Here is a 25351-nt window from a genome sequence, read left to right as displayed (position 1 = left end):
ATGTATTCCAATCTTTCGAGGAAAAAAAGTGAAATTTACCCAAAATTGCCAAAAAGCCTTTAGCCGTATAAATTGATTCCAGTACATTTCTCTGTTATTTAAAATAACAAATAATATTTAAGCATGGAAGTATGTCTTCCCAAGCTACAAAAATGAAGAAACAAGGACATTGTCATGAAAGTTATTACTTACTGATTAAATTCGCCGTTGAAGGACAAGTAGGCTCTTGCTTTTTCATCTAATGGCTGTAGAGCATAGCATTTTAATGAGATTTTAGTAACAAAAACTCGACCGGCACTAGCAACATAATTTACAATATTTTAAGCAATTTGTGCATTTATTCCATTTAAACTGACCTACAATAATCATCATATTGCTTAAAATCATTCAATTTCAGTTGTTCAGTGATTACTGAGATAGCGCGAGTAAATCCCTAGCTTGACGGGTCCCCAGGACGTGTCACGATGCTACCGATGGAGGTGTTGAGAAAGGCGAGCTGCTCGAAGGGCTTCATCCCGGGCTTCTTGGATATGGCCTGGGTGTAGTCCTACAATAATCATCAGCATCACATTGGATAAAATAATTCAATTTGAGTCGTTCAGGGATTTCTGAGTGAGAATCGAGGAATAATTTCCAAAATCGCTTTGACATTTCGATTTTTCGTGGCTAATCCAAAGACTCGATCGTCGAACTGCGACGGAACGATTTGAAAAAGAATACCGGCCGATAGCCCTTCTTTACCTCCACAAATGCATCACTCAATAATAGCTTTAAAGTGATCTGGAGAGATATTATAAAATAGAGTAAAAACCAATTCCCAATATTAACTCCTATGTTAAAATTTTAATGCGGCATCCTTTTTTTTCTGTTATTGTTTTAGGAACTGTGCAACTATTTATTAACTTCCCACGGGAGATCTCTGCATTCCAGTGTGTTCATCGCCCACGATGCAAAACCGAAAATTTGATTAAACTTCTCCACTCTCCTTGATCGCTTCGCGCTACTTGTTTCGGTCCTGCATCGCCTTTTGTCGTTTTGTCTTGGCCAAGAATTCCAATAGCGATAAGACCTCACTCAACCCTAAGATCATCCGCGATGAAAATATCCGGAAATCGTTTGTGACCGCGTCCAAATCAATTTGTCTAGATCTAAGAGGATGTCATAGGTTAGTTGCGGCTGTCCAAGCATCGCCAGCGTCCTTGACGTCACCGTTTGTGTATTTCTTGCGTGAGAATGCGCGACGCCGAAGTCCGAGCCGCACGCTCATCAGTTAGCGTCTACGTGTCGGCGTCGCTGGGCGTCCGTCGAGTGCTTCAGTCCTCGTCCGTAACGAACTTTACGCAAAAGAGGAAATAAAGTGTCGATGGAGTAAAGTAAGTTTGCTGTATTATCTGTGGCAGTGGGAAAATATGTTCTTTCGCGCCGGAGAATTTTCTTCAAGTTGACGACTTTCTTTTACATAGTTTGAGAGTTTGTTTAATTGAGGAGGTATTTTAAACTTGCTTGGTGGAGTTACACAATTTGTAAGACTGCATTCTGTAATTAAAGCTGCGAAAACATTGTCAAGATGTTCATTGAAATTACTTTTTTTTTTTGTCAAATGTTAAAACTACGGTACAGCAAATGTCAAAAAAATGTATAGCAACAAATTCCGTGTTCTTGGTAGCTTCAGTTCTTCATAACAAAGGTCAGTAGTTTTTGTGTTATCGTAATATTAGTCATTATATGAATTTAAGGTGGGAGGCAATGAATCTCAGAATTTATGAAACAGGTGTATAATATTTTGTTTACTATTAAAGATATCGATATAAGTACTATAAACGCGAGTTTACTGTTACGCTGAATAGCGTGCTAAAATGGCGCAAATATATAATAGTAATAATGACCCCTGCATGCTGCGCCAAAATTCTTATTACAGATGGAATCATATAATTTTTGGAACAGATTGCAGTCAAATTAAATTTTACGTTTTATATATATAGTTTTTTAAATTGTTTACGGATAAGTTCCCCATTTAGTATAATTTTTCTGGAATCTGGGTAGCTGCCAATGTCAGAACTAACTCTAGGACATTAAATCACAATTTGTTTTATCTTTTTTCGTTTTCGAGATTTGGAGGCGGGCAAACAAAATCCGAAGGTCTTTCCTTGAAGAGGCCACTACAAAAAAAAAGGATACTATCGAAGTATAAGGAATATCGATTTTTGAATGTCCTTAAAATAAATTAGTTTTAATAATAATTGAAATTTACAGCAGTATTCTGTTGAATAATAGTGTCAAAGAAAGATTACAAAATTAGATTTTTTTAAGATAGTGTGTGTTTTATTTTCTTCTACTAATTAATCGTTCCGCTGATTGGTAGAAAAAAATCTATAAAATGACTTCATCCTTGGCATTACATCTGTGTTGGTTTCTCTTGAAATGAGATTAACTTTTTTCAGGTGGAAGAGGGTACATTTTTAAGTGCGCCATTTTTTTGTGTTGCGTTGTGTTTGAGAGAACACTTTATTCTAAAGATTTTTGGTAAATAATTTTTAAATTTTTATAAAAATGAAATTGTGAACTTGAAGAACTTGAAACTTGAATATCCTAGAATTTTTTGGGGATTTTTAGGCAACTCTTAAAAAAATCTCATTTTTTCTCCAGCCGTCTTAAAACATGACACTTTTAATGACAATTTCAACACTAAAAGTAGACATTGTTGTAATTAGGAAAAACAACTTGCGTTGCTAAGGCAACATTCACTTTTAGTCCTAGGATTTAAATGTCTTTTAAATGCTAGGATTAAAAACAAATAATAAATAATCTCAAACTATATTTTTTCGTCAATTTTGAAAATATTAATAATGTTGTCTTTAATATTTTATAATTTTATTAATAATGAAACACATTTCATAATTTCCAAATTTTAAAATGTATATTAAATGTAAAATTAGAACAACTTTCAGAAAAATAAATTAACGATTTGCCAGTATTATTATCCCTTGTAATAGCAGTGTTAACAATGTTCGTCAATGTTGCTGCTATTTCATTGTCAGTTACGTCTTTGGTTATATTTACTTCATTGCTCCTCGATGGTTTTTGGGGAATCACTTCACTCGTACTCGCTTCATCTAACCGAAAAATTTTTCGCGCCACATTTTCCGTGTCAATCAGACTATTGATTCCATTTTCATTACAATTTTTTTTTTAATTTAATCATTTCTCACTTTTGTGATATAGTTTTGGAAATTTCATTCTACCCTATAAAATTTTATTGAGAATATGGCTCACACCAGTTCACCCGAATTTGTCGGTGAACATTTAGCAGGTAGTTATACTCTTAAAATAATGGTTATTTTCGTTCCTGAGGAAGGATGGTCTCTGTTCGGACCTGGATTATTCTGCTTTCTGACATCTGGGGATTACCGGCACGTGATAACTTAAGTTGTAAATATCTTTTGCTATTGTACTACTGTCCGTCTCGTTATTGCCAATAAAATTTTATAGGGTAGAATGAAATTTCCAGAACTATACATTAATGGCTGGAGAAAAAATAGCATGTTTCATTTGGATTAAAAGTGGTGTTTTTTTGGTGACCAAAATTTTGAATTTGCTAGCCGTAAATTCAAAATTTTGCTCACAATTATTTACGATTATTTCTGCTTATTTGATAGCTTGCCTAATTTTTGAAATGCAAAAAAATAATTCCTAGTGTTTTGTAATTAAAAAAAACAACATACAAAATAATTGGGCCTGGGTTTTTTATACCACCTGAAATAAAATCCAAGAATTTCAACTTCTTTAAAAAATTATAAAATTAAAGTAACCTTTATATTTTAAAGTGGAAATATGTATGTATTTACAAAGTACAAGCAAACCAGTCACAATGTAAGAAAAAAAAATGGTCGTAGTTTAATTCGATAGAACTTCCCTCGTCTTTGAAGTACAATCCAACAAATTTCGCTTCTTTGAAAAATTATAGAAAATTTGTCTTTTCTAATAACCTTTATATAGTAACAACCAGTGGTTTAAATGACACCTCGAACCCCCTGCGCCGCGGGAGTGCAAATTCCAAGGAGGTGTCATCCGCAGATATACAAAAAATATCAAATGTATTTAATAGTAAATAACCGACGGAAAATATTGTATTATTATCAGTGTACATGCTTAACTCGATTGTTTCTTTATGTTAATACATCGAAAGATTGTCACGTAGGAATTTGTTTAATTTGAATGAGTTGTCTCCTCAAAACAGAAGACTAAAATTGTTAATTAAGCCACAATGGAACAAAATGTTTGAATATTATTATTCTTATTTGATGAAAATGGAATGACTCGTTTTTAATTTAACCAATAATAAATTGGTCATGACGTCATCAACATGGATAATTCTAGTCACACCACAAAATAAAAGTAGTCACAGCGTTATACCAACGCAAGAGAAAAAAAGGAAAGGGCCAAGTTTGGTATCGTTCTCTCCGGTACACCCACTGCGCCACCGCGACGTACAAACCGTGTTGGGAATAAAACGTTATTATACCTTGCACATATTTTTGCGAAAATTTTAACGTTTAGCGAAAAATTTGAAAGCGGATTCGTACACTACATGAAAATGCGTATATTTTTGCTGTAGGGGGTCATGAAACGTCGAGAAAACATAAAAGTGACAATTCGTCCGATGGACTCGATTACAATACTTCCTTCATTTACGCTCGGGAAGTAAAAATCAATTTTCCATAATAAAATTTTGTTATGACGGCATCATTCTGCAATGAGTGGAGTTTACTTTATCTAACATTTCAAGTAAAAGTCGTCGAACACTTTGCGTTATTTTATATATTGGTGAAAAAATAAAAAATAATAAAGCAAGTGTGGCTTAAGTATTGTGGTGAATTTTTTACTGCTGCATCAACTTTGAAGGAGATGAATAAATGAAGAATACTAAAACGCGAATATAAGTATTTCTAATAAACTTTTAATTATTTTTGGGACATCAAGTTTCTGGAGCGGACAAATAAATCAATGTCTTGCCAAAATAAAAAAAAAATCGTTACATGAGTCCTAAGACAAATTGGAAAATTTCATTTTAAAGATTTTATTTTTTTAGGTTAACTTACAGGCGTATAAGTTAATAATGTAATTACGAATATATTAATACACCACAAATAACAGAGTATGTTGGAATATAAATTTCAAGGGAGATTTACTTGTTAAAATTTTAAAATGAACGTCTTTAAATTTTTGGTGCAGATGAGTACATAAAGTTTAGGTTGCGTTTTACAAACTACACGGAAATTTTAAAAGTAGATGAAAAATTAAGTCTATACATATGCATATTATCAAACCGCAAACCAATTTGTCGCAAACTTTGATAATTTTTGAAACGTCATCAAATTTTTGGTGGAGATGAGCAAATAATTGTTTCCTTTTACAATCTACACGAAAATCCCAAAGTTTACAAAAATGAAACATATTGTTACGAAACAAACCCATACGTCGCCCCGGTACGACGCCTATGGGTCTTCTAGTATGTATGTGTTTACTCCCGAATGTACGGCGGTGACGACTCATCGAGATGGGCCCCAGAAAACCCTCGAAGCGGCGTTGTCGAGCCATCGAGAGGAACGTATAGGTTTAAATAGAGGCGACCCGACCGTCGGAACGATGATTACTCAGTCAGCAAGTCGAGTCCAGTGAGCGAATTCATTCAAGTTGAGTCGGAATTATTTTGTACATAATCGCTGTGTAGTCAGTCGTGTAAATTTGAGTTGTTAAGAAATAAATTGTTGAGTTTTACCCACGCCGGTTTTTAAACACCCGTACAACGTAACAAAATTTCATCAAAACGCAAACTTATTTTCACAAATCTTTAATAATTTTTCAGGGGACAAATAAATACGTATTAAACACATATTAAGTTGAATAAGTGCAATGTACTACTAATAATAACAGTACTTTATTCTCAAAAGAATGAAGCGTTCTAGACTATCGTATCGTAATCGAAGATCGAATTATGTGTCTAGACAACAAGACAGATGAAATGATAAAAATTACTTACTCCTATTTGACAAATTTTGGTTAGCGTTTTACCATCTACATAATACTCCTAAAGTACGTATAAAATTTTACGACAATTGGTCTAGTAATTTCAGAGATTGTCTGTAAAATAAAAATCCATACACAGGATATACACCCGTAAAGGAAAGACTACTTTTTCCTACTTTAGGGGTCATGAAACGTCGAGAAAACATGACACTAGTCTCAAAACAAAATTTTATCCAACCCTGTTAATAATACTTTTCTATTTGAAAAGAGAAATGTCACCGTGGAAAAGGTAAAGTAGGACACTTGGTATTAAAACAAAAAAATATTTGTTGTCTCAAAATTTTCAGAACATTAGATACACTTTTTTGACGTAATTAAGAAAATTATTTCATGCATTTATTAATATTTTTAGACATATAAATGAGTCCAAAGGATAAAAGTATGTTATAAATTGAAAACAGGGTTGCATCTCGAAGCACATTTTTCACAAAGATATATATTTAATACATTTTTGGGATGACTTAATTAATTTTCTAGGGATGAATAAATAAATTTCAATCGTTGTCCTGTAATTATAAAATTTTTACTTTAAGTGTGCAAGCGAAGGAAGTATTGTAATAGGGTCCACCGGACGATTACCTACTTCCATGTTTTTTCGATGCTTTATGACCCCTAGGGTACAGAAAAATGTCTCCGGTTTTCGTCTGTCTGTATCGATTTTTTTTTAGACCGATAATAATCTCTGAAACTACTATAAGTCATTTCGGAATATCGTGAAGATTGCAAAACCCTAATCAAAATTTGTCTAATTATATCATTCGAAAATTAAATGACGTAAACTATTTGTTTTATAGTAACTCCTATTTACATTTTATAAAATAGCATACTTCTGTATTTGTGGTTTATGAATCCGCCTGATTTTTATTACAATTATTTACAGGTGTCTAAAAAACATAATGAATAAAGTAATTTGTTTTCCCGATTAAATAAAAAATGGCTTTTTTTAAGGAAGAAAATTGTTTCAGTGTTCATCACTCGTCACCAACATAATGATATAATAAAAGAATGATTACAAGACAACAAATTTTTATTTTTAGTGCTGAAACACAATATATACAATTAGTTTTATTTTCAGTGTTTATTTTTATTGTACTGGATAAGCAGTAATGGTTTATGTAAAACAGTGTTGGAGAAACATCAAGATGGACGTTTTCACAAATCAATAAATATGCCACATTTAATAGGTTCTTGACAACATTTAGTAAATCGCGGATTTTGTTTGCTGATGCTGTCCAATTGTCTTCATTTGGTGGACTTTTTGTCGATGCTGATGTTTAAAAATATACTTCGAACGTTATTTTTGTAACCATTAACATTTAATCACGTGATGATATGGGGTTGGACGACACACTAGTAGGGGCAGGAAAGACAAAAAATTATGCACAAAGTGTTGAGATAACAGCAGTCACACAAGATAATCCAACGTGATACTGGAAGCTACTGTATACATTAAAACGGCTTCTTCTAATTCTTTTAAAGAATGTACAAGTATTCTTATACCATTCCAGGGGTAATATTCAAACTTTGAAGTTTACTTTATACATCCCCTTGCCCCTACGCAGAGTATTAGCGATTTTTAACAATCCACCATTAATAAGAAATTTCAAGAAAGGAAACTTGCTAGAACTGATCTGACGTAAATTGAATTTGATATATTCGAGACAGGGGATCAGGTTTCGTTTTATGCAAAGTTATAACTGTATTTCGGTACATTCGAGAAAAAATTAATTTACTTTAGCTAAGTATTATAAATATGAAACTGATGATATCCTTTTCATATCTGTCAAGAGCTTTATTTTTGAAGTTGAGAGTTTCTGCTGCATTTAATTATATCGTGTAAAAAATCCAGCTATTTTGAAAAACTATCTCTAAGATTTGATTTTGCGAATTTTATTTTTTTATGACAACCCTTATAAATTAACACATTTTCGGTAGTATCAGACAAAATTGTGCAATTACGCCATCCATTTCTTCGAGGGGATAAACAGATCTATTTTTATTAAAAATAGTCCACACGCACGGCGGGCAGGTAGACACAAAAATTGACGTACTCTAGAGGTCACGGCCCATCAAGAAAATATGAAAGTAGCCAGTCGCCCGGTGGATTCGATTACAATACTTCCTTAACCTACTCTCGGAAACTAAAATCTTGGTAAATTGTCCTAAATATTTATCGACATTTTTAGGAAACCCCTTGCGGTGGTTCGAATATGACTATACCATTGACACTTCGACGCCGCGCCGTTCTGCTAATTTACTCTCCAGAATGCTGGCGCGAAGCGCTTTTTCCGTCAAGATTTTATGTGGCATCACAAAACGGAATCTATAGAATTCTGTCTGTCGAAGGATGATGATATTAGAGCTGTCGGAGGCATTCTTCGAATTCCATCATCGATTCCTTTTATAAATTCGATGCTCGCCCTTATCAGAGTTATTAGTGGAGGAATTACGTTTTTCGGCATTTCTGATTGCTGGTTTTAATGGTCAAGTTTCGTCGTTGCCTCTGGATTTTCCAATTGTATAACAAAACAATAAAAGCAGAGCGAAATTTTTCTTGGCAATAACCGAGAAACCGAAAGTTGCCAACTGACCTAAAAATAAAGAGCTTCCCATTGATAAAATTTATTGTGGGCTTATGTAAGACAATCTAAGGCATGTCTCACGCACGAGTGATTCATTCGCGATAAACCAAAGTGTGTCAAAAATGTGCATTAGGTATACGCAAACCGAATTCGATTATTATTTTATCTGTCTATTAAATCAAACATCCAAACCGTGCACTTGAAAATGATGATTTATTAGTGTGTTTCGATAGGAATGCTTCTTGTAACAAGTTGTTTATTGGACGTTGAAATGTTGCAATTGTGGTTTAGTGGTTATTTTTAGGTTAACACTTGAAGATGAATTTTTGAATTAAATTTTGTTTTATTCATGTGACAGCAAATAAATAACACAAAAGCTCTGGCAATTCTTTCAGCGATGTAATATTTTAATTTATGTCTTAAGGTTTAACGGTGTTTAAACACAACATAATCGTGCCTAAGATCGCGTAATTACAAAAAAATCCAGTAGCAGAATCGCTTAGATATATTTTTTTTGTGGTTGTCTTCTTTGATGTTAAATTTAAAAGATCATCCGATATTATCAATTTCGAATTTAAACAGCGTGCTCTAAGTTACTCACTTTGTTTGTTATTTGTTGGTCAATCGTTTTCTACTTTACTTTTCTTTAATAATTCTGTAGCAGTAAAGTATAATATCAAATTTGATTTTACCCCATATATCTAGGACAAATTGATCATAGCCTGGGTCAAAGTATGAACCGTATGATTAACATAGTGTGACCTTTGAAAATAGCCAATATGAAGATCTTATTGCAACATAAATCTAGTAGATAAATAACGTAGATGATAAAGAAAAATGCGCTGAAATTTTGCAAACGTTTTAAGGTTACCGTCAGCATGATAAATAGTTAATCAAAATTTATTCGTTTGACTTCTCCCAAAGGTTATCGTACAATTTTGCGGAATAAATGTTTTTGTGATCTATGAATCCGTGTTGAGTTTTTACTCTTGATATTCAGATGTTTGTAAAAAAATCAAAATGTATAACAACATTTTACAATTTAATTTTGGAAGTGGAAAACCGAATGGTGCGAAATCTCGAAAAATTTTAAAGTTATCGTAGTGCACTTTTGTCTCCTCTCTACCCTCAAATTGATGATTCGATCATTAGATTTTCTCCGTATATACCATCTAAAATGTGCAAAACACTTTGAAATTTTTGTGGTTTGTAAATGCATTCATATTTGTTTAAGCGAAAGAAGTATTGTAAACGAGCCTGTCGGCCGACTCTCCACTTTTACGTTTTCTCGACGTTTCATGACCCCTACAGTACAAAGAATTAGATCTCTCGTTTCCGTCTGTTAAATCATTAATGAAAATAATAAAGAGAAGAGGGCCCAGATTTGACTCTTGTGGGATACCCCGGATGTAGCCATATTAAGTGTTGGATCTAAAACTGTTATAAAAATCATAGCTTTCTCTATTTGTTAGGTAAAAAATCATAAATTGCAAAAATTTTGGAGAAAAACCAAAACCTCTTAATTTCTCAGTTAGTATCTGATGGTTAATTATATCGAAAGCATTGGAGAAATCAATATATATAACATCAACTTGTATACGTTGACCAATTTCTTCACTAATAAACTGGGTTTTGACCACCAAGTTGGTAACTGCGGATCTTCCGACTGCTGACTGGGTGAGAGGTATCCTTTAACATTATAAATATTTTCGTAGATTGCAAGATCAAAAACTTTAGCAAAATTTCAAAAAATAGAAATTGGCCTGCAATTGCATACTTGATTTGGATCGCCTTTTTTACACACTGGAGTTACTCGTGCTCGTTTCCAGGTATCCGGAAATGCTGCTGCATAGATAGCTAAATTGATTATAATTGACAGTGGCTTAGCAAGTATATATCTGGTATTTTTACAAAGAAACTGGGAAAAAAAATCATCTTAATTTTGACATTAATGAGACAAGCAAATCTTCCGTAACGTGTCTCATGTTGAAGCTAATTTTGTTAGATGCGACGTCGGTATTAGTAACATTAGTTTTGTCCACGAAAATATTAGCAAAATGATCAGCAAAAATGTCAACAACCTGTTGCGGATTTTCAAAATTTTTTCCTTCATATGTCATTTTGCCGGGAATTCTAGATGTACCTTTTTTTGAATAAATATATTTCTAGAAATTTCTAGGAGAAACATTCAGTTCATGTTCAATCTTTTCCAAGTAAGCAGCACATAAGCAGCGTTAATCATTTGCTTGCAGAACACACGAAGTCTCTTAAATTCCTCAAAATAAAATTGGTTGCCGTATTTCTTCTACTTTTTTCTGTATGATTCCTTCAATTTTAGATTAGAAATAATCTTGCGAGAAAACCAATGAGGAAAGTTTGACGTTTTCGGAGAATATTTAGGCACAAACAAGTCCAGAATTTGGTAAAGAATGTTATAAAATATGACTAGTGCAGTATTAACATCTTTAACTAGTCCAATTTCAGACCAATCAGCATTGAGTATATCCTTATATAACTGATCATAATTAGCTTTTTTAAAGATATATATCTTTGATGGGTATTTACGTTCAAACGATATAGAAAGCGCAGGGTGATGACGATCCTCAGGCACAAAGGGATGATTATTTTTTTCAACTTCAATGTCGAGTTATATATTATATAAGACGAGATTTAACAACCTATTGTTGACCTTAAGAATATTATTAAATTGTTTAAAATTAAGTGATCGACAAAAATTCAGAAAATTTTGTAAAATATTTGAAGTAAACAGAAATACTTCACTTCTGAAGTGGGTTAAATTGAAATCATCAATGAAAATTACAGCCTTACTAAGGAAGAAAGATTCAAGAACTTCCAAAAGTACGATAGTTAAAATCACTGTTAGACAAATTAAAATTATCCAGCCAGCATTTACACACAACAATATCAGTATATGGTATAAGGTCCATTATATACGTTATATACGTTATACGTTCAAGGTATCGAAATTAATTGAGTGCTTTATGGCTATTAAAATACGACCCCCTGAAGACTGATCCAAAATTAAAGATTTTCTATCACATCTTATAACATTGTAATTTGAAGAAAAGAGTTCCGAGTTGTAAATTGAGTCATTCAACTAAGTTTCAGTTATAGTAACTATGTCATAAAATTCATCTAATGTACTAGTGTAGAAAGGATGCAACTTAGAACGTAAGCCACGGACATTTTGATAATATGCATGAAAATGAGTTAGTTTTTTGCGTGTCTGGTATCATTATTATTTTTATGAATAATTTGAGCTAAATTATTTCGATAAGTTAGAGCAGATTCTTTTCACCTCGAAATTTCCTATCATTGAAGTGACCAATAACAACTAAGTATTACTATTCCATTTTCTCTGCAATATTGTTAGATCCGGGCGGAAGTGAGTTTGTGCAGATGTTTTAAAGTTTTGATAAGCATAATAAATTTTTAATCAAAATATATTTACTTATCCCCTTGGAAAAATTGATGACGTCAGCTCAAAATTTTTCCGAATAAATCCTATCTAAAATGACCCAAAATATGATGAGTTTATATTTTTGACTTATCATTTCCATTCATATTTTTTGGATTTGCTTATACATGGTGTCTCAAAAAAAATTAATGACTGAGTCAATTTATTTTATTGATTAAATCAAGAATTGTAAAACCAAATACTTTGAAATCTTGCAGACGTTTTGAAGTTATTGTAAGTTTGTTAACGTTTTAATCAAAATGTATCTGTTTATCAACCCCAAAAAATTGATGACGTTATCTCAAAATTTTGTCGAATAAATTCTATCTAAAATGTGGAAAATATAATAGAAGTCTATACTTGTAATCTATCACTGCATTCATATTATGAATCAGTCAATTTATTTTATTGAATCAAGAACTGCAAAACTGAACGCTTTGAAATCTTGCAGATGAAAGAAGTTCATCGGAATAACTTTGGACCAATTTTTTAGTATTCTCACCAAAGTTTATACGTTTTTAGTAATCTTTGCACCGCTTCCTCATTTGTTTCTTGAGTGTTTCTTCTTCCTTATATTAACGAGAAGGTGTCAACTAACATCTGCGTTAAGCAGATTTGTACTAAAATGAGAAAATATTTTCTAAAGTAAACTTATTTGGTTGTCGAATGTCAATGACAATAACCGACAGTTTTTGACGTGACATTGTACATTCTAATAAGAAAGAAATGAATTTTCACCGCCTGCTCCAAATATATTTTTTATTATACACCCATTAGTTTCAGCTGCACTAAATTCGTCTTCAGGAAAAATTCTGGTAAACTATTCTGGTGACTTTTAACCTACTTAGATATTGATAGAAAGATGAAGACACAAATTGACCCGGATGAGATCTTAGCAAGATTTTTTTGCAAAACGTGCTTAAAGCTTTCATAAATATTCTATAAAGCGGTGTGCGGAAAAAGACCTGGAACTGTCAAATTATTTTCGTTATTTGAAAGGCGATCGTTTCATATTTTGTAGTTGTTCTTTCTACATACAAAAATGAAAAAATATACTTGGTGCTGAATGGAAGAACTTCTAGAAAAAGTCTCGAATTGTTTTGTGGACGTTTCATAACTCCAATTGTATGAAATAATAGGTCTCCCGTTTCCAAAACCGGACTAATCATTCTGTGTTGGATAATCGTAGCCCAAACCCCCACTTTCTCAATAAAAATAGTGTGGATTTTATGAAATCCACATTCTTGTGTTTTATGAGATTACATAGCCATTAAGATACAAGACCCGGATTTTCTCCCATCACTTCTCTCACTTCCTCAAAAAAATTTTTAAATTCGCTTCTAGTTATGGACGCGTTTCTAGTTTGTTGCAAATTTTTTAAAAACACGTTTAAAGTTTGTCGATACTTCGTATACTCTACTAAAAAGTAAGGGAATTCTTCTCGAAACTCTTCCAAACATAATCCATCTACTTTTATACCGTTTCGATAGTAAGAAGTTACCATGAATTCTTTGTGTTGCTCAGAAAAAGCCATTCTTGATAAAAATGTCGTAAATAGCAAAATTCACACACTAGTTCTGAAAGGAACTGATTTTTAACTACTAAGTAAATAAGTTTAGGAAATGCTATCAAGTCAAATGTCAATTATCTGTCAACCCAACTGTATTTAAGATAGTATTGATGAAACCATCCACGCTTTAAAGTATATTCGGTTGCCTACCTAATTTCGGAAAATTATTACTCTGTTATAAATGAACGGTAAATAATAATTATAAGGCTTGCTCCAAAATATATTTTTTATTGTACACCCATTACATTTCAGCTTGGACTTAAAAACACCAGAATATAGTTGTGTCCTACTGCACTGTTTTTTACTAGTTAACTGACATGTCAACTAATCGATATGATTCCCTCATTTGAGTATATGATCTACTACTACACCTAAGATTTTGATGTAGGTACTATAAACTTTGCAATTATTATCTAAAATAATAGCAAAAGTTGTTAATTTACTATGAGACTATCTAAAAAATGCGCAAGTAGTTTTTGTTACGTTTAAGAATAAACGATTATTTTTTACCCACACATTCAATTTTTGATATATCTTCTTTGCAAATTTTACCGCGTCTGCTAAATTGTTTAAACATATTAGTGCCATCGGCATATTATGCTATTACTAAACTATTTGGATGTCGCATAAAATCATATTGATCAATTTTTATACAGTAGCAACAATGTGGGTTCCAATATTGAACCTTGTGGAACCCCTAAGTCAATTGATTTTAGGCCTAGATTTTACCGTGGAGAATTTCACCTGTTGCATTCTTCCTGTTAAGTAAGATATAAACCAGTTTAATGCTAATAAACCTCTAACACCTGTGATTTATGTGTTAATATTTTAATTTAATCGTTGCTTTGTAATTATTAAATTTACTTTAATGTAGTTTTTAAGATTCAAACATCAATAGCAGTTACTTCTACAAATTTTGCTTTTTTTAGCCAGTAAATCGTACACATGTATTTTTAAAAATATACGTTATTATCTACACTACAAATAAAAGAGAATACCGATTCATACTATAAATTTCAAGAATAACAGTTGAAACATGATAGTATTTAATTGTACATCTCCAATTTCACAACAATCAAAAGTGTTTTTTGGAAAAAGTCACGGTTGTGCATTCCGATGTTATTTTCGAAACAATGCTTGTCTCTGGGACCAGAAATTATTCTGTATCCTCAGTTTTATAAATAAATACTCTTGTAACAACTCGGTTCATGTCCATTTAGTTTAAATCAACTTAATATGACTAATGTGACTTCCTTCAATTTTAAAACCTAAACAATTAAAAAATTGCTCCTTGACTTGATTAATTTTCTGCTTATTGGCAGCGTAACGCCGATCTTGAACTATTTATATAAAAAATAACAAAGGAAAATTTCTATAAATAAGTTTTTAGTTCCTTAGCAACATACTAATGTTCAGCTATATTAATTTGAAATGGAGTGTAGAATGAAACTTAATATTTATTTTCAAAAATGGTGGCTGTGTGGTGATTGTACGTCTTAAAACATTGACTGATTTTGCACTCGTAACGTATTTTTTCAATCACCGGAACTAAATAATTAATCCAAACGCTTCCGAGTTATTCACATTGTACATGTTGTTCCGTAGCTTTATATATCGCTACACGTGTTCATAAAACACTGAAATTAATTAAGACTCGTAAACAAACGAACGGCTCGCCAGTAACCACAGAGCCATAACAGCCCAGTTGACAATACAATTTTTCAATTTTCATAAATAGTAAGACGAACAACGTCGCTCCTTGAATTTATTCGTCCATTAGTAAAAGTAGAAATTTTTCTACGCAGTGGCTCACTGCCAAGACATTAATACTGAACGACTCAGTGAAAATTAATCAAAGTGAAAATGTCAACACTAAAAAAAAAATCGACGCTATTGTTCTTCACTACAAGGGCGCAATAAAAAATTGAGATGAAACCGGGGGAGCGCACAACAACTAGCAGAATGAGAATATTTGCATTTTAAGCTTTGAGCGATTACGTTTCCATTCGGAGGGACTATTTAGGACCAGGGCGACCCTTCCGAAGTTTTATAATGAGAATTTCGATTGCTATTATTAGTTGGGACAAATTAATTATCTACATACAAGAATTAATGGTTTGGGTAATTTAATGATACTGATTAGTCGAGTTACAGTTTGTCAATGTTTTCGCCAACAAGATGACATTTTACTACGTTTATAATAGAAGGTGAAGGGGTGTTTTTGGACGTACATTTTCCGGAGAGGCTTTTCAGAGGTGATTAATGGGTAGGTGGTGTGGCGTTTGTCGCAAGAGACAACAGCAAGATGTTCTGAATACTAGAATTTATTTATTTTGTGAGTAAACTGAGCCTGAGAAAAATTTTTCGAGGCGACAGTGCGTTACTTTTCCGTGTGTGCGTCATTTTATTTAATTTGTTGTAAAACAGTGCCACTCTATGGATTAATAACTCCGTACTCTGAGATTGAGCTTGCATTTTAATTACAAATTACTAATTTAAATATTGTGTATTCATTGTGATGCAAATTAACGTCTCCTTGTTATTAAAAACAAGTAATTTATCGTTTCTTTATGCTCTACGGGGTTAAGTCGATTGATGTAGATCCATTATTACAAACAAACTTTTCTCAGTAACAGTTTGAATAACTGAATCATCACTATGCAGCTATGTCTTGTAGTGATTTTCCATCATATTTAACAATAGTTATTATTATCCCAAAAATTTTTATAGTTATTTAGATAGAACTTTCCGCTCTCCTAAATCACAGCTACTTATACATAAAGAAAATAATTCTTTGGGAAATTTTTGCAAGGATAAATATTTTAATATAATTATGTGATCTAACACCTTCATAAGTTCATAACATAAATGAAATTGGTCCTCTCTTAGAAAGCTGCTAATCCTCTGTTTAATTACTTATGAAAGTAAAATCATTTTGCTAAAATACTAGTGACAGCTCACTTTGAAACATATTTTTTAATAAACATTTATTTACATAATAATTTCTTAAGATAACTCTGTCGTATTTCTATTATTGACTCTGGCCTCAAAGCCTTAGATTCCTAAAGCTAGCAGCTTTAATAAATAGACTGAACTTTTGAACCATTTTGAGCATTAATTAAAAGTTTATATTTATTCAAATATAAAATCCTATTTATCCTCGACCTCTTCTACCATGTAGAGGTACTGTATGCCTCCACCTGTTCCTATTTTTGTGAATTAATCAAAAGTTTATATGTATTCAAATACAAAATCTTATTTACCCTTAACCTGTTCTACCGTGAGTGTAGAGGTTGTTGTTTGTCTCCACTTGTTCCTATTTTTTGCTTCTCGTTTCGACTGAGGCCACTTCATGCCTTTCCTCCTTAATATATGTCATTTGTTTCATCATTCCACGTTATTCTCGGTCCTCCTCTTTCTCTCGTTTCTCCTGTCACCATTTCTCATACCACTTTCACTGTCTTGTCTTTATTTTCACTACATGCTCAAATCATATTGATTGATTTTTCTCAATTTTTTCACTTTTACATCTTTTCTTATTTTTTTTACTTCTTACTTTATTAATTCTCGTTACATCCGCCATTTTTCTTAAAATCCACATTTCACACGCCGTAATTTTACTTTTGAGTTCTTCGTTTAAAATTAATTATTCACTTCCGTAAATGAGCGTTGGGTCTAAAACCCCTCATATACTTTAGTTTTCTATCTCGCATCGGATATTTCTTTCTTATTAAAGAACTGGTAATATAGTGTTCTGTATGTACATCACTCTAGTTGTATTTATCCTGTATCACTTCTCCGAACTCTCCTGTTATTATTCCTAGATATCTTATTTTTTCTACTTATTTCTTCTTATTTCGTCTCCTTGCGTATGTCTTTCCGTCTTCACCTTTTCATTTGCTATTGGGGTCTTCTTCTTTCCTTCATTTATTTCCTTTGCTATATTGTCCATTATTATCATTATTATAAATAAAAGCGGGTTCAAGATACTTCCCTGTCTTATTTCGTTGTTGGTTGTGACATTGTCTGTTGTTTCCCCTTCATTCTTATTATATTTTCTGCTATTTTGTTCAGGGTACTGATTATTTTTATTAGTTTTCTATTTATGCCTTTCTTCCTCTCAGAACTTCCCAATTTGTCTTCTTGATAATCTGTTAAACGCTTTTCTGCTCTAATCTAAATTATTTTCTGGTTTTATAGTGTCAACTCATGGAGTCTTTTCTAATTTAATTCTTTCACTGGCTTTTACCACCTCATTTCTTTCAATTTTAATTTTTCTCTTCTTCAGCATTTTCTTCTTGTATTTTCACCTTGTGTTCTTCATCTGTTCCTAATAGTTCTGCAAAATATGCTTTCCATTTTTCCATAATTCTATCTCTTGCTGAAGTCTTATGTCCTTTTTTGTTTTTTATGTTTTCAATGGGCTTCCTTTTTCGGTAAATTTTTCAGTGTGCGCTATGTTATATATCTTTGCATTATTTGCTGCGCCTTTTCCCATTTTTACTCCGAATTCTTCCCATGGTTTTGCTTTCGCTGCTATTACCATTCTTTTAACTTTGTCTATTAGTCTTTTGTAGCAGTTATAGTCTTCAATGTTTTTATTGTTATTTAAGTATTTCTTTCAAGCAATTTTTTTTTCTGTAACTTCTTTTTTGTCATGTTCCACCAGGCTGTTCGTCTCTTTTTATTTACATTCTTGTTAATTTCCCACGTTTCAGTAGCCGCTTCTGTGACTATTGTTTTAAAGGTTTTCCATAGTTCGTCCAAATCCATTTTATTAATTTTTTCTTTCTTTTGTCTTAGGTATTTTTCTTCTATTTTCCTTTGACACTTCTTTCTTTACTTCTTGATATCAATAGCTAGTGGTCACTGTCAATTTCACACCCTCTTCTTACTCTTATATCCTTAATTTATTCTTTCAGATTTCTTTTTTTTATTAATACCAGATTTATTATTGACTTCTTTCTCGTACTTATCATTACTTTTCTAGACTTATGTAAATCTTTATGTTGGAAGAATGTATTACCCACTACAGTATTCTATTATTTTTTACCCGTTACTGTTTTTAATTTCTTCCCAAAATTTTCGTACTCTTCCTTCTGATTTCTCAGGGTTTTCTCCGACTCTCCCGTTGCAATCTCCAATCAGCATTAAAAAATCTTTGTAATTCGCAGTTTCTTTTTGCACTCTATTCCAAAATTCGTCTATCTCTTTCTTTCGTAGATTATTATTATCCAGTACATTTTGTATTTTATTTCCAATCTTATTATTGATCATTCATTCTTCTCCATCTCTCGTTATTATCCAGTACATTTTGTATTTTATTTCCAATCTTATTATTGATCATTCATTCTTCTCCATCTCTCATTCCATTTCTTAATCTCTTGTTTAACTATGATTTTGCTGCGCCCTTCTGACTGTGCCTTCTTTGTTTTCTCCACTCCATGGCCTTTCCCTGTGTCTATACATCCTCGCCCTTTCTTTTTCGTTTCTGTTATTGTCAATATATGCGTTGTCGTTTCCTCCATTACGTCAATCTTCTCTACTTTTTTCCCATTTAATCCCCACATTCCATTTTTTTCTCCCTTTTAAGTCTTTTTGTCTGTTGTTCCACTTTTCCCTCTTTTGTTTATTCTTACCCGTTTATATCTTCTTTATCCTTATTTCTCACCTTTTTGTCATCGTAATTTTTCGTTTTTTCATTTGTGCTGTTTAGTTTTTTGGGTAATTTTTTCGGTTCTTTTTTGCCTTGACCAATTCTTCCCTATCTTCATTCTATTCTCATTTCTCTTGGTTTGTTAAGAGGTGTCGCTACATTTGGCTCTTATGGTCTTGTCAATATATTTTCAGAATGTAATATCTCCATTATTAATACACTTATTGTTATGAAATTTTAAATGTAACTTGTCCACTACTGTTGCTATACAGGGTGTTATTGAAAGGTACGTACAACAAAATGGACAGTTCTTCGCGAAGTCTAAGAAGTATGAAAAACTTATTTTGTGTTATCAAAACTATAAGGGTAAAATTAACCCTTATCGAACCTTTTTAGACGCTACTGAAGGATAAATAGGTAAAATTAATTTATTTTAGTAAATCCTAGCAACTGTAACAATGAAACTTTTGTCTAGACTAAATGTTGCTATAGAAATGAAAGATGATCTTTTTATCAGAGGCGTACAATGAATTTGGACATAAATTTTGATAATTTTTATCTCTAAAAGGAGAACACTTTTACCTGAACTTTTTTTAACTTTTAGCATCCATACTTCGAGACCAATTGCCGATTTTATTTTGTACGTACCTTTCAATAGCACGCTATATAATATGCGAGGGAAGTTTTTAAACAGTTTATTGTCATATACTTATTTTTTAAATTTTGTTGAAAATTTTGCGTAACATATTTTAAAAAATCAATATTTCAGTTATTTATGGAAATTTTGGAACGTGGTTTTCAGTTTACAAAATTTTAGAAATCGTATCAGATATATTTTCGACTTTATTTGTTGGAAATGAGATATAGCAAAAATGAACATTTAGCAGACAACACAAGTTTTTTTTAATGTGTATCGTTCTAGTCCACGATGTATCTTGTACGATTTCTGGAGTTTTGTAATCTGAAAACAGTGTTGAAAACCGTGTTTCGAAATTTCCTTAAGTAATTGAGATATCGATTTTTAAAAATCCGTTATGCAAACATTTTAGTAAAACTAAAAAAAAAGGATGATAACAAACTGTTTTTAACAAAACTGCTCTTGTGTTATATAAAGAAAGTTATGGACAGGTTATATTTAAAATTTCATAACCATGAGTCTGTTAATAATGGAGATATTACATTCTGAATATCACCGAAAATTCCCTATAGAAAACGCAGTGACTGGCCTTAATAATTTCTTGTATATCATTTTGGTTTGGTTTCCTTTAGCTTTCTTTCTTTTCGCATTCCGTTATATGTTTTGGAATCTCTTTTTTTATTAGCGCATTATCTATACATATAAAATTGTTTGTCCTGACTGACTGATTCATCAACGCAGAGCCTAAACTACTGAAGCTAGAAACATGAAATTTGGACAGTAATTTCCTTTTGTGATGTAAGCATCCATTAAGAAAGGAACTTAGGAAATTCCACCCCTAAAAGGGTGGAAAGGGGTGGTAAAGTTTGTACAGGAAGACTATTTTCTAACCACTTCTGTTGTTAATATTTACGTGAAACTTGGTATTAGTGCTTTTCAACACAAATAACGAAACACGTATTTCACCATTTTCCGAAATTCAACCTCTAAGGGGGTAAAAAGTGGTGGCTAAGTTTGCAGGGGAAAACTAATTCTGTTGTACATTTTCACGTAGAACTTGGTCTTAATGCTCTTCAACACATATAATGAAACACGTATTTCAGCATTTTCCAAGATTCAACCCCTAAGGGGGTGAAAAGTGGTAACTAACTGTGTATGGGAAAAATATTTCTATTGTAAATTTTTGTGTGGAACTTGATATTAATGCTCTTCAACACAAATAATGTAACGCGTATTTCAACTGTTTTTGAGATTCTACCCCTAAGAAAATCAAATGATGTGACAAAGTTTATATGAGAAAAAATATTTGTATGGCGATGTTTACTTGAAATGTTGTATTAATACCCTCCAACACATTTGTTACTTGAAATTTGGTAATCATGTAAAATTGTTTGTCTTGACTGACTGATTCAATTTTTTTTTTGATATTCATCCCCAACGGAATATAATTTGGGTGGAAATGTGAGAAACAGGAGAAGTTAAGTATTAATCCAAAAGTGGTTAAAAATCAAAGTTTAAAATAGTTAAATATGTTTTTCGCATATTAGAGGTAGTAGGATTATTGGAAAAATCAGTCCTAAGCGTTTGAAATTTAAGAAGTTGTATAGAAATAGGGAGGGCGCGACGTCACCGAGTAAGCGACTGCGACGCGAACGCGGTCTGCGGTCGGACGCGTGAGGCCAAACAGCGTTGACGGTTGTGTTTTATGTCACGAATTGTCAGAGTATTTCTCCCTTAAGTATTCTAATTTTGTGTTTCCGTGTATAAAATGAGGTAGCTGTACCAAAAAATATCCTTGAATTCTCCTGAAAGAAAAAATCTATTAAATATATATGCAAATGTGTTAATAAAGGATCCAACCAGGATTATTTGGTCTTGAAAATCACAATGATGAGGTCAAATTATATGAAAGTGGTCGATATATTAGCAGCTGGAGAATCTTGGCCTTTCCTATACATGAACAATTTCCAGCGGTTTTTCATCTCGCAGTGCACTTGGAAAATGGCCTGCTGTCTATTTTAATCCTAACGACTTTAATAATGTAACTGAAAAGGTAAATAATTCACAGAAAACTACTCCTCTATCATTTTTTGAGCTTTGCAAAGCGGATACTTTTGCAAAACTCTTTCTTTATGTTGAAGTACCTTAATACTATGTGTGGAAAAGTACCAAATTTGAGAGATGAAAAAGTGGAAACAATGTTGATGGTTCGCCGGGAGTCAAAAGAGATCAAGCTTTGAGCAGAGTGTACACCGTTCACCCTAATAACGCGGAATGTTTCTACCTTGATCAACTTCTTCATGCGATGAGAGGGCCAACATAATTCTCGGATTTAAAAACTGTTGATAGTGTCGTTTATTTCACATACCAGTCATTATGCAAAGCTTTGGGTTTGTCAAGTTCAGTCAGAGTGTCAAGAGAGTGTACAGATTATAAATGAAGTGTACAACAAGTGTCTGATTTCCATTAAACACACGGTGCTGTCTTTAGGAAGACAATGTTGAGAGTACTATGGTTTGCCTGTAAGACGTGAAGAAGTCATACAAAACAGAGACTATCTCAGAGAGATTAGCTATGACATACTTTTATAGCCACAACGAAAGTTTGTTAAATACAGAATAATATCAAATTTACAACCAAGTTAGATAGGTCAGGTAAATGTTTGTTTTTACATAGCTGCCTACAGCTGTTAGCGACAAAAATATCTAAATATTTTAAATCTTTACTCAAACATATGTTAACATGGGGTATAAAATTTAACATGGGAATCCTTATGGCCACTTATAAAAAAAAGATGTACTGTATTATACTCCTATGTTATAGAATAACTTTGTTTCACCCCCCCCCCCCACCAGTCGTATTTAAAAATTCACGGGACCCTAACTCCAAACTTTCAGTCCTTATTTCACCCACCTAGGGATAATGGATGCTTACATTACGAAAGGAACCTTCTGTCCAAATTTCGTGTTTCTAGCGCCAGTTTAGTTACGTTGATGAATCAGCCAGCCGGAGGACAAACACTTTTATATATTGTTATTAATGAAGACTGCACAAACTTAAAAAGTAATAAAATTGAAATCAAAAAATAAATCAGGAGATGAAAAATAATGTGTCCTAATTGCGAAATCCACGCAAGCGGAGCTGCGGGTAACAGCTAGTTAATATATATTCTCAGTCACTTGTCTTAAGCTGTTTTTGGCCCTTAATATCTTGGTCTTTCCTTCGCAATGTTCCATTTTGATCACGGATGTTTTGTCTCCAATCTTCTTTGTATTTCTAATTATTTCTGTAAACATTTCTTTTAATTCTGTTATTACTTCCATTTCCCCTGTGTTACCTTTCCGTTATTTTTCAACCGGCAGCGGCGTTCTTCTGGTTATTTTACTTCTTACAAAAATATTTCCAGGTCTGTCCTTTTTTCTTTTACTTTTATTTTCCTCGCTTGTAGCTCACTTCCATCCATGTAGTATTTATTTGAAAGATAAGCTTGAATACTTTCCTCGGATATGGCTAAAGTATTTAGATGACATGTATTCAAAAATATAATGTATAAAGTAAACAAAAGAGACGATCATAAAGAGATTGCGCACCTCAAATTCGGAACGTTTGAAACTGTTGCTCAACATATTTTTTAAAATGGCCAACACAAAAGACGCAAACTGTTTAAAATTAGTTAAAGCTGTCAGCAATTGTAAATTTCTATACATTCTCGAAAGTAAGTAATCGGGATAAAAATTATGGGGATTCATAAACCACGAGTACAGGAGTACATTATTTCATAAAATTTAGATAACCAATAAGCGGACGTCTTGAAATTACTACTAAAAATATATAAAATTTGATGCCAACCGGTCTAGTAATCTCGGAAATGTTTAATAAAAATCGATGCAGACGACAGATAGACAGACGACAGACAGACAGACAGACGGAAATGGAGGACCTATTTTTTCGTACGGGTCATGCAAGTAAGTTTAGTACTAGAAATCAACGATTAAAAATAAAACTTTGAGGTGATTTTTTTTACTTTGCGCCACACATTTTAATTCCGTAGTCAATAATTATAATTATATTTTTTTGAGAACAATTTTGTTGTTATGTGAACTATAGAAATTTGTGTTTCTTAATAACAATATAATTTTTAATCCATGTCGTGATAAAACAGTTCAGTAGTTTTTTTAACAACAAATTTCATAAGACCCAGGGTGTACCTAAACAAATGAAGTTTTTTAGTAATTTTACTCCTATGATTGTTATTAAATGTTACGAAGTTTGTTTACAATAATTGCATTTTAATGTGGTAGAGACGACAGTTGTTTTGCAAAGTCTTACTTTTCAGTTCCTTGTAACATATGAAGATCTGGTATAAAAATTGTAATGGTTTAAATTCGTTTCCTCAGAAATGTGGACCACCATATTCGTCAGCTACGTAATAATTTTATTTCTTTTAGGAATACTTCTATTTTCACGACAATCCTTTTTAATCATTTGATGTTCATTTTAACTGTGGTAATTCTCGTTTTTTCCGTTTTTTTTCTTGTTTGAATTATTTTTTTTTCAATTCTTTCATTTATATTGTAGCTAGATATTTCGTTAATTTTTTTAGAGGCTGAAAGATCATTTTGATGCATCCTGTAAGATCTAAAATGGTTTCTATGGTACGTTGCAAGATTTTTGAAATAAAAAACGATAAAAGTTAAATACCATAAATTTTTATAAAACGTTTATTCTCTCTTCTCATCAATTTTCTAACGTAAGATGCAGAAACATTTCATTCAACTTATAACAAGATTTATTAGGAGGTAAGGAAATTGGCTTCTAGTATATAATGACGGTATTACTCAAAAATAAATTAACAGTGAAACAAAATATGACAAAAAATAAGATTTTGTGTATCTAGTAGTTTTTGAAAAAAGTATTTATTCTATCTAAAATTATTTTCAAATAAGTATTATAAATCTTCTGTATTTTTGTGTTTTTAATGTGTCTCTGTCACATTTATTCTGTTCTGTGTTTATTTTGTTGTTAGATAATATCTTTTATGAATTTTTTCTTATTATGTGGTCTAATTGTTGCTGCTTGTTTCTTTTTCCCTCTCAATTTAAAATCTTTCTATCAAGTATCACACGATGGTAATTTTATTTAGAGATAATGAGGTGGTGTGATAGATGAAAAACAAAAGATACCACTAGACAGTTAAGAGGTCGAAGTATGAAAAACTTTTAACGTTTTAGAGTCTGTTGAACCACAAGAAAAAGTATTCCCACAACAAACTCTACGAGATCTTGTACCTACACGTGAATAAACATTTAGAACAAGAGCCTTCTCTCTCATTTCTACATAA

The 25351-nt window shown here is 32.2% G+C and overlaps 1 protein-coding gene across 2 annotated transcripts in view; it reads left to right on the top strand.

Moving 5' to 3' along the window:
- Nucleotides 1-1289: 1289 nt before the first annotated feature.
- Nucleotides 1290-25351, top strand: part of LOC135123626 (bombesin receptor subtype-3-like) — a 294643-nt gene continuing 270581 nt past the window's right edge. For both annotated transcript variants that reach the window (XM_064048447.1, XM_064048446.1), the window contains exon 1: nucleotides 1290-1373. The gene's annotated coding sequence lies outside the window, so the exon portion shown is untranslated. The remainder of the gene's footprint in view (nucleotides 1374-25351) is intronic.

Source organism: Zophobas morio, unplaced genomic scaffold (assembly GCF_036711695.1).
Source record: "Zophobas morio isolate AGI-343-1 ecotype UQ-CSIRO unplaced genomic scaffold, CSIRO_AGI_Zmor_V1 ptg000006l, whole genome shotgun sequence".
NCBI classification, from domain to species: Eukaryota; Metazoa; Arthropoda; class Insecta; order Coleoptera; family Tenebrionidae; genus Zophobas; species Zophobas morio.
The sequence above is the reverse complement of the archived record's forward strand: the minus strand, read 5'-3'. Positions and strand labels throughout refer to the sequence as shown.